The 10,650-nt window shown below is 42.9% G+C and overlaps 1 long non-coding RNA gene across 1 annotated transcript; it reads left to right on the forward strand.

Annotated features, from left to right (window-relative positions):
* The first annotated feature begins 5,422 nt into the window (after positions 1-5,422).
* On the forward strand, positions 5,423-8,915 carry LOC144161827 (uncharacterized). Its single transcript, XR_013320497.1, has 5 exons — positions 5,423-5,927; positions 7,011-7,179; positions 7,375-7,520; positions 7,613-7,735; positions 8,792-8,915. It is a non-coding gene; the product is annotated as an uncharacterized LOC144161827 (long non-coding RNA).
* The last annotated feature ends 1,735 nt before the right edge of the window (positions 8,916-10,650 follow it).

The following is a 10,650-nucleotide window of genomic DNA, read 5'->3' on the forward strand; positions in this document are numbered from 1 at the left end:
TATCTATGTTCTGCGTATATGTGTAATAATGAAGTACAGTAAACTCTCCCTAAAACGAAATCGCTTTATTCAAATCATCGGTTTAATCGAAGATTACCACCATCTCAACGGCAGTTTACTGTGAGCAAATGGTCACCTCCTTTAACAAAGCATCGTTTATAACGAAGCCAGTTTTTTTTGTCCTGAGAACTTCGTCATAACGACGGTTTACTGTTATAACGAAATAGTTTTATACGAAATGTCGCTTTACCTAAAGGGTGTCATGACCCCCCGCCCCTCTTTGCACAGTATAAAGAGCAGATCGTACGCGCTTTTATCGAGGCATCGGTTATAACAAAGCCAGCAACAGGGCGCACGGACCTCTCCAACCCTAAAAGAAATGTTGGTTGCTGTTCCCATGACGGATACGTAAATAAACTAACCGGGAATTGGATTTTCAGTTACTTGGGTCTGTCGCGTGTGTAAGATACGTTAGTTCAGCTTAGACCGTTATTTTTTTCTAGGTAACCTTTGATGTGTTATCGACATACCTTAATAATCGACAACGCAGACCACTGAAATTATTATTATTTTTTTGCTCCTTATTGCTGCTTTCCGTTCCATTGCTTTCGCTTTACCCTTAGCACAGCATACGCAGAAACAAAGTTTTTTTCGGGGCAAGATCTCCCACCATTTTTGTAATTCCCAGCTGCATAATATATACACCCGGGAGGCCCGTGAAAAGGCTGGACTTGCGAAACGCGCCCGCCCAGCGCCCATTCCGCGAGCGCCCGCATCTATATAAAGCCTTTTATGTACTCCGCGTTCATGCAAGCAAGCTTTTACGCACGCACAAAGAGCTAGCTAGCAAGGGTCGTTCTGCCTTCGCCATGTGTCGGCTGTTGGAAAGGGGGAGAGTGAGGAGAAGGAGAGAACGTGGGCGCCACGGTGGCAACAATAAGAGGCGTATAGAGTGGCGTTCATGTATACGCTCCGGGGACGTCAAGGATAATTGTTATTCTGATACTTCCCGCTACCGCCCGCCATTCCTGCCGCATCGCCAAACTCTGGCGTCGTGCTACTTGGGGCCCGCGACATAATCTTCCCATTTGGTACCCAACCATTTGGTGTACGTTCGGATACGTGGCGTGCATTCCGTCTATATATCCCGTGCTGCTTTCGTGAGCCAGTGTAAGAAAAGCTGGGAATGTCCCACGACCGGTTGCCTCATGTGCGTTTCCTTATGTGCACAGCCAGCCATCATCTGGGCTTATGGCACTGTTCCATATAAGAAATGTCAATCCGCTTGTTGATATGGGACGCCGTTCTGCATAAAATAAGCTGAACATTTCTGAAAAATTATTCTGTTTACTAAATGGATCCTATATGGAACCAGATAAAGGGTGTAGATGCGGGAGAGAGTGTTATATCACAGCAGAAACTTACCTAAAGCACAGAAAGCCATCCGAACCGAAATAAATAGCAGTATATATATATATATATATATATATATATATATATATATATAAATCTAGAGAAAGATAAACTCACAAAGCGCGCAGAAATAGTATAAGTAAAGAGTCGGATACACAGCAAGAACAATAACAAACAATGTTTACTTACGTAGCGGCAATGGGACTTGCCTTCATCAGAGTAAAGTTACATGATTATGGTGTCGCAAACATTATTAAACATATATATATATATATATATATATATATATATATATATATATATATATATATATATATATATATATATATATATTCCTAACGAGGGAACAAACAACTTGTAAACAACTAACGCACATGTATAGGTTTACCGCAGCTAACTCAGCCAGCCTTCTGGAGGCCCATATGGAGAGCGTAAACTAACGTATAGCAGACAAAACCGCCTCAACTGAAAGAAAATGTGAACCAAAACTCAAACAAGACAGACGCAACCACGGCATAAAATATATTCAACCAGAGTAGCTGGAACCGACATAAAAGAGGCAAGACAAAGAAATCTACAAAAAACGATAGCAGTAACTCACCCAAAGGGAGCTAAGCTACGCGAAATGCCATTTATAATGCACAAACGTGATAAATCGATTTTACGCGTGATAGAAGATGTTGTTCGTCAAGAATGGCGCCAAAATGACGTCTCGTGAACACACGAACGTAGAGGAAGGTCTGAATGTGCGGCCCCAAACGCGTCTCGCTGGACTGCCCTTATGCTCATAAAGAGCCCCTCGGTCAACGTTAAATTCCGTATTTGTGAGTTTGCCTTGCGCGAAATGCTGTCACTAGAAGGATAAATGGGCTAAACTCGGAATGTGAAAGTAGGAAATTAAAGAGATGCTCATCTCGACGAACTTGCCTACATGGTCCTGCGTGAAGAATTCAGTCATCGGGCAAACCGGCGGCCTTAAAAGGAGCAAAAATATGTTTTGATGGTGGGAGGGTATGCCCCAGAGGCTACACTGTAAAGTTATTTGCACCATTTTTGTCTCTAACCCAGTAAATTTCAGGGGCGATCGAACGTTCCAAACACCCTTACCCCCTATCAAAAAACAACGAAAAACACCCTCTCAAATAGTGTAATTTCAAAAAAAAAACATCCTTGAAATGGTGCATTCTTCGGTTTTTGATAGGGCGCAAGGGTGTTTTCTTTTGTTTTTTCGGCTAAGCCGTAATCGTGTTAGTTTTCGACAGTGATTTACACCAAATCATTTCACAGTGTACATAAGGAGCCCGCTATGAAAGTATGAAGGCCCTAGCGTCCTTTATTAAACACCCTCTGTAGAATAAGAGGACCAAGGACCGAGACGTCCCGGTAATGCGGTGGTGTTCTTTTACTTAGATGGCGAACTGAAGTAAACGAAGCAGCTCGAGTGAGAGCTACTCCCGCGTGATGGCAGGCACCGATGATGATGATCTATCTCATCGGTGCAGCAATGATGACCCCTATAAAGTTTCTACATCTTCCGCGGCCACAAAGAAATTCTTGTCAGTCCACCTCCATTGAGTACATATGTTCGTTCCAGTTTGATCCAGTGTGGCAGTCAGACGGCGAAACAGTCACTGTGGCCGTCTTCTGAGCACACGCCAAGTCTTTCGATGCAGTCCACGTAGCCAGGTCAAAATTCGAAGCCCGTCTTCGACGGCCTTGTACCCTGATGTAAGTTCTTCAGGCTCGTTCGCTGCGATCTCAAAATAGTACATTGGAGGATTACGCTTCTTTCTGGAGTTATGGACATAAGTAATTCGATTTTCGTTGTGACGTCCCTTGTTCAGATGTTTTCTGCAGTGTATCGTTTTCTTTCGAAGGGATTGCCGAATACGTACCGCGGCCATCTTTCTCGCATACCTTACAAAAACGTACCCATCCCGCTGTCTGGTGTCGTGCATCGGTTTTCCTTTTTGTGTCGTATCTTGCCCTCGAAGCTCTCCAGGCTCCAAATCCATGGTCTCCCGATTGATATATTCGCCATACGGAGATTCTGCTGGCGTCATGAGGTTCTATGACCTGCCGGAGGTCTTGTTCGTGGACATCTCGGCCGACTCTTTCAATGCTCGCCAAAGTAAGGCGCCTTACTTTCAAGGTCTAGTGCAGACAATGAAGATGTCGCATTCTCAAGCCCTGTTTGCGATGGGAAAACCGACTGAGGTGAGTGTGACGGCGCAGAGCAGCCGTCGGGGAAAAGAGATCGGCCAGGGCCGCCGACACGACTCAACGCTTCCACACTCTTAATCTGGTTCCATATAAGTTCCAGTTAAAAAGGGTGATCCATATATTTTATGTGGATCCAAACGAAAGAATAACTGGAACGAAGCATATAGGTGGATCTTATCTGGAACCGTCAGCTTGTTTTCTTTATGTTCGTGGTTTTTATCTGGAACCGAAGAAATGGGGTCATGCAATGTCGGCGGTTCCGGTTACTGTTCCACTTATGTCCCAGTAAACGGTTGGGGAGAGTGCGTTTGTGTATTTTTTGCTCGTGTCTTGTTCCACATAACTCGTGCATGGCAGTGAAGTATGCACTCTTTCATGCATCAACTGGAACAATGACCCGCATATATATTAGGTGCTTCTTGACCCAAGATACACGTGCGCGTGCGTTTAATATACACGCGCACACCGCACATAAAATTTAATGAACTTCGCCGACATCTATGAAACTGCCTTGCAGCAGTTAACTTTCATAATACGGCTAAGCTGTAGTTTTAGTGATGTCCTTTGACAGAAAACGAAATCCCACTTTTTAGTCAACGCCGTACAAAGCATTAAAAATGTCGAGAGGAGGATATCTTAGGCAAAAGAAGAAATTCCAGGAACCCACTTCCAGATGTTCTGCGGCACCCAAACCGCTTTCGTGAACATCGTATCTTTCTAATTTGAGGCGTCAAGTACAAAATCATCAGTGACTTCAATTTGAGAAGGACTAAACGTCTTCCCTTTCCCCGTCTGCCGTTCGGGCAAAGCCATAGCTGCTATAGCGCTGAAGAATTCGTGGTGCTTTTGTGAGCACCTTCATAACGAAATACTTGTTGAGGCTATTACATGTTATGCATCTGGTTTACAAAGCTTCGCAGAAACGGCAGTTTTTGTTCAACGCTCAGTCATCATATCGCTGTGGTGTAGTACGCGCTCAATGGTACTCAGTCCACGTTACTTATGTTGTGATGGGGCGCATACATAATGGTAACCGACTGCGTCACATTTTACACCGCACACATCATGCTACGCATGCAGTTATATGCTTAGAAGTTCGTTTTTGTATTTTGTCTCGTCTCGGCTGTTAATTTTCACAAGCAAAAACGAAAGCCTCTTTGCAGAAGGAGAACGACTCAAAACCTGGAGAACTAAATCTACCCCGCGGCATCTGCCTTACATTCTATATATTTATACTTAACTGGCATTCTTATTTCAAATTATTCATCGCAGTATCGGGAAATCCGCAGTGTTACCCTAATGTTGTTACTTGCCATAGTAATTCAAGTTCACCGAATGACCTGCCGTCTCCTGCTGGTCCCCCCGTTGCTGTTTTCCTGCACTATTGGTGTTCATGAAGAAAAACTGCTGGAAAACGGGCAGATGTATTAATACTCGCTAATTAGCTATGTCACACTGAATTCACTATACGGAAGTAGTTTTCTATAACGTGGGTACAAAGAGCGTCGCAGTATATATTATTGGTATTGGAAAGGCTTGTTGTCAGGAGAACGCAGTCAATAAAGAAGCGTCGTTTTGTTTTCACTGCAAACAACGAAGTAATGCTGTCATCAAAGTTTATGCACACATACCGCACGCACTCACGGCCCGCGGCGAGAAACAACTTCAGCCCAACTAACGTGTTAAATTGGCTAATATCTGAGCTCTTTGTTCCAGCCTCAGAGCCGCGTAGACGTCCGCTTAGAGGCCTACTCCCATTTTCCTCAGCAAATAAAAGCGATCAAGGGTGCCGAGTTTGTGATCTCTTCCGCGGACTGGTCACTGGCCACGGCGTGCATCGCCCAAGCCACGGAGGAAGGAAAAGTTGGCCGAAACCATTACGAAACGACCGCCACTTCAGTGCGGCATGCCGTGCGCATGCGTCGGCAGCCGCAAGGCCACGCCGCCACGCCGTTTGCGTTGATGCATGGTATAGTGGGAAGGCAACGGGTACAACGACGATGAGTGAAAAACAGGACTGCGTCAACCATTTAAACGACAGCAGCGCCCCTATCTCTCAGCCTTTACTGCGCCAGTTTTACGTTCTTATGCATGCAGCGCCACAAGTGGCGTTCTACAGCGGTTTTCTCGATCGCTCGCGTTATGCGCCTGATGTACTAGAGGCATTGCAATCACAGTGGCGGGAACCGTTATGGCAGTTTGGTTGTGGCGTGAAACTGCGGACTTCTTCATATCCTCGGGCTGTATTTACTGTTCGACGAAATGTAGTTTTGCCAGGAGGCTCAAAAAAGGTCAGTGCTGCTTATTTATGTTCTGGTAACGGTTGTTGTTCATTGACTTGTTCATCACTGCGTCCGATAAACATGCCGCTCCGTGTCTGTTGTTCGTGTTCAAGAAACGTTTGCTGCGTGTTTGTGGGTCCCAGTCGGCTTGCATTTCTGACAGCGTACGTTGGCTAGTGCTATTTAGAAAGTTGCTGCTGCGCGCATTTCTCGAGTCTGCATGTCCCCTTACGGTGTGGTGTTGCTTAGTTGTATATTGACGGTTGCTCGCTATTGTCTCGCGCGCACGCACTGAACAACTTGTAGCGTCTGTCTTTAGACTTATCGGCATTTTCAAACTTTCGTGTTAATTGCGTTGTGTTGGTCTTCTGAGAGCCATAAATTTATTGTGCTAATCGCGCTACTCCGCCTAATGTTAATATGCGTTCAAGGCGTTAGCGGCAGCACTGCTTACGTTATCTGTGCTGTGTGTAGTTGTTCCCGGTTTCTTCCAATGCCTTCGATGAATTCAGATGTTCTATTTACACTAGTCAACTTTAGTTGTCTCCCTGACGTGTAGTGAAATGCAAGGGAAAGTGGTTGTCTGAGCAGTAGCGTAGTGACAAAACGTTCCTTTTGTGGAGGGGAAGGCAGGTGGGAACACGCAGAAAGTGTGGTGCCGTTTCTATGGTGTCAATGTCAGTGGTAACCTGAGACCTCAGAATAATTATCCATAAAGCTCACGTGTGGACTATTAGAAGTTTTAACGTCACAAAGTAAGTTTAAAAATAATTCATTCCTGCCATTTTATGCTATCAATGTCAGTGGCAGCTAGAGAGTTGGAATAATTTTCGAAACGCTCAGGTGCAAAGTTGTTGAATCATGATGTGCACCAAACATTAATCCATTTTTGTTCTCCTTTGAACGTAGAAATTATACTGAAAAAGCAGATTGCTACATTCTGTATTCATACTCTATGACCTGTTCAAAAAGAGTCTGTGGCTGACTGTGGAGACATTTGGCCCTCCACTGATAGGTTGTGACAAATGTTTTTGTTCCTCTGCAAAAAAAATGAAAACAAATTATTTCCATTCTTTACATGCTCCTGCGAAGTCATGGCTGTGGCATTTACTGGCTGAAGACATCTTCGGCATGCTGAAGGGTTGTCGGGGAGAGAGTGGCGGATTATGAATGCCCTGTGGAGCTCATAAGCCACAAAAGAGTACCTTTTGAGTCGTGCATATTGTGCTGATATTCACCAGTTCGCATAGACCAAGGACAGGTGAGCTCAAAGTATGTTCAAATATTTTTATATCTCAAATTGTTTAGCAAGAAAAGATTACCAGGGCTTCCGCTGTAAAAAAGACATTCGACTTTCGTGGAACGAATCAGACATTGTTCAATATTTTCTCGTGCTTCCTGGGTAAAGCAAGGCATAAATTTATTCTCTGATATTTTTGTACTGTTTATTTTCTAGGCAATAGGGCGAAGATAGACCTAAAACAGCTGTACAAGGAATGCATATGGCCATTTTAATTGTATTTGGACGCCTTCTTGGAAGTGTATCATCAGAAGGCAACACATTAAAGCTCTTGCACGGGATGAAATCATTGCATTCTACAAGTAAGTACGCACTCCCATTTTTTGGTCTTTCATGGCGCGTTTTTAGGTAGTTTCTTTGTAACTAATGGTTTGAAACTTGAACTTCTTTTCAGTGACAGCTTGGCCTGTGGCTCAAGGTGACAGTAGGAGCTTTTCGGAACACGTTAGCGAAACTTTCCTGAAAGTGCACTTTGAGACGTCCCTGGCAGAAACACCCGGGTCTTAATTTTGGTTGGGTAAGCTGGCATTTTGTTTTTGCGGGACTCAATTTCTGGGGCTGTTCATCCTAATAAAATCTCACTGTTAACAAGTTATTGTGAACGCCAATATTGGCCATTGTGTTCACATTCCGCCTATTACGGACGCTCCAACACTGGCCAAAAAAAAAACCACTATTTTGTATTTAAGTTTTGTAAATATTCAGCTTTTACGCCTTGAGAGTTGTTGCTGTGATTTGCCAGCACCACGGACACGCCCAACGTGGTTGCTGCTACAACAATATGGTGGCAACTGACGATTTAAATTTCCCGCTTTTAATACGCCCGTAGCACCAATAATACTCCCAAATACAGCCGTAGCATGAGTAATGCTTGCATTGGATTTTGACAGGTGGTTAAATAAGGGGTAATTGTTTTTTAAGGGAATTGTTTAGAGCACAGAAAGTGTCGTCTGCAAGAAAATGTGCTATAGTTGTGATTTATAAGAAAATTGTGCAACATCCTATTTCAGCATTAGTCAGCTCAACTTCTGCCTCATACCACTACGAACCATGGAGGTAATACATATCGAGAGGCAAATATTTTAGGTAGAATTAATTCCCCAAAAAATTTCTGCCACAGTGCGATATTTATGATTTCCTGTGACTGGCCATTTATTTCTTTGCGGTAGACACATCGTTTAGCTTTAAGTTATATTTAGCCAGCCTCACTACAGCATTCTAGGGAGCACATTATACAGTACAGAGAACATTTTTTGCAGAGAGAAGGTGTGTAAAATATAATGCCAAAAGGTGATTATAGTAATTATTATTTGATTAATAAACGAAATCTTTCAAGGATAAAAAACCTTATATTCAGAATACCGAGGCAGCAAGGTGGTATACTTTCCAGAATCAGGGCAATTTCATTGATTGTCTGTGGTGATATTGTTTAGCGCACTTTCACCTTTAGCAGCACTTCCAGAAAAAACCCAAGAAATCACTGATTGTAAATCAATTACTGTGTTAGGAAAGGGACTAAGCAACTCACTCATTTAAAGCACCCATGTAACAAAATTTTCTTGTTTCCTTGAAGGTACATGAGGTGAGCAGTAAGTCTTCTCGAGGCCCAGTTATTCTGAGAGAAGGGACTGGCGGCATCAATATTGCCCGCAAGAAACACATCACGGATGCGCTGCCTGCATTGTCACTTCAGGATGTGGTCATCCTCTTCGCCGCATATGTCATCTTTTTCATCGTGTCATCATGTTCATATGGTTGTGTGCCTTTGGAGAGTTCTTGGGATTTTTGCAGGGAGTTCTTGGAAAGCATGAGAAGTTTGACAGTGGCCTGGTGTCATTTAAGTTGGAGTCTCTGTTGAAATACTTGAAGTGTTCAGCTCTACTTGGGATTTTAAATTATTGGTAGAGGTTAAAGTGTCTCTTGAAAGGCATGAAGGAGGTCAGATAAAAGGCATGAAGGGGGTGAAATCAGATGAAGGGGTTTAAGTTACTGGCACATGCAAGTTTCATGTCAACTGAACACTGAAGTCGTGCCTTTATTTTCATCATTGGCACAATGCGCAGGCTGTCTTTGAATCTATAGTGGGTGTTAATGTAGTTCATGGCACCGCATTGTAACGTCCTATTATTCAAGTGTAGCTCATGAGATTTTTTTTCGTGGCAGTGCTGCTGGTGATGCAAAAGTGACAGTGCTTATTTACGGAGATGGCTTCCGGCTTCATTGATAAATTTTAGTACTGTAAGTGAGCTGACACCGATGCCGTAGAAGAATTTAAAATGTGCGTATTTGGCTTGAAAAAGTCTTCTCCTTTGAACAAAGTTGCATTTCTTGCTTGGCAGAAGCAGGGCTTTGGTCACTATTACACTGACAGCAAGACGGGAGGGTTTTTATAGCACGCAACTGTGAATTTTACCTAAGGTAAAACGTTGAAGCTGGAAAAAATGCTTTCAAGTCTGCTTTGTAAAACTGGTCCCCTGTATGATTCAACGCTGGCTTGTTTGCTTCTTAAGGATGTCTGACTTGGTCCCGCTTGAATTCATTACGTGTATAAAATTAGTCTACGTGTTAAATTTTAATATGTGTAAAATGCTCCCAGCTGCTGGTTTGCAAATTATATAAGATTCACGCTGGCTTTTATGAGATTTCTTTGGATGAATTATGTTAACTACAAATTGTTTGGGCAAGTAACGTGCCTTAAGTCAAAGGCCTTTTCAGGACGCTCATAAATTCTGTTTTGGCTACAAATAACTTGATGTTACACTTACGTCTGGTGTCAGGAAACTGTACTATCTTTAATATTCATGTTTTAATTTGTGGCATACTGCCGCATGTGACCTCTCGTGTCGAAATGTTTTATCGTTGATGTTGGCTCGAGCGTGGTTTTCCTAAACTCTTGCACTGCACTGTTGTAGGTTTGTGATAATACAACCGTGTATGGCTTGTTTTTAGGCCTTTCCCTACAATTTAATAGCAAACTGCATTTTCCCAAACAGTTATGCGTAAACATAGTATGACAAGCACAATGAGTAATTCCGCCTTTGAATTACCTTGCTTTATCTGATAAGAAAGCATATTTGATGCTCACTGTTGTATAATGTCTGTGTCAGTGCCGCGGTAGACGCACACGTCTATTTATTTGTGAAGCAGTTGACCTTAATACCGTCTTTATTAACCATGTTTTTGAGTACAAGTGAATATGTGAAAATGCCACTTGGAGCCTAGTGTTATCGTTATGGTATTTATTGCTTGTACGTTGGTCATTTTCTGTGCAATTTAAAATAGACAGCTATTCAAATCTGAAATGTATGAATACTAACACCCAATAAAGTTGTATAGTATGTTGAAAAGCAGTGTATGAGTCATAATAGTTTGTTTCGTGCGGATTTTAATGCAAGTATATTGTTTCTTTTACATGCAGCTGAAACCCAGAAC

The sequence above is a fragment of the Haemaphysalis longicornis genome, unplaced genomic scaffold (genome assembly GCF_048455015.1).
Source record: "Haemaphysalis longicornis isolate Haplotype H1 unplaced genomic scaffold, Haemaphysalis longicornis Haplotype H1 scaffold_12, whole genome shotgun sequence".
Lineage (NCBI taxonomy): Eukaryota > Metazoa > Arthropoda > Arachnida > Ixodida > Ixodidae > Haemaphysalis > Haemaphysalis longicornis.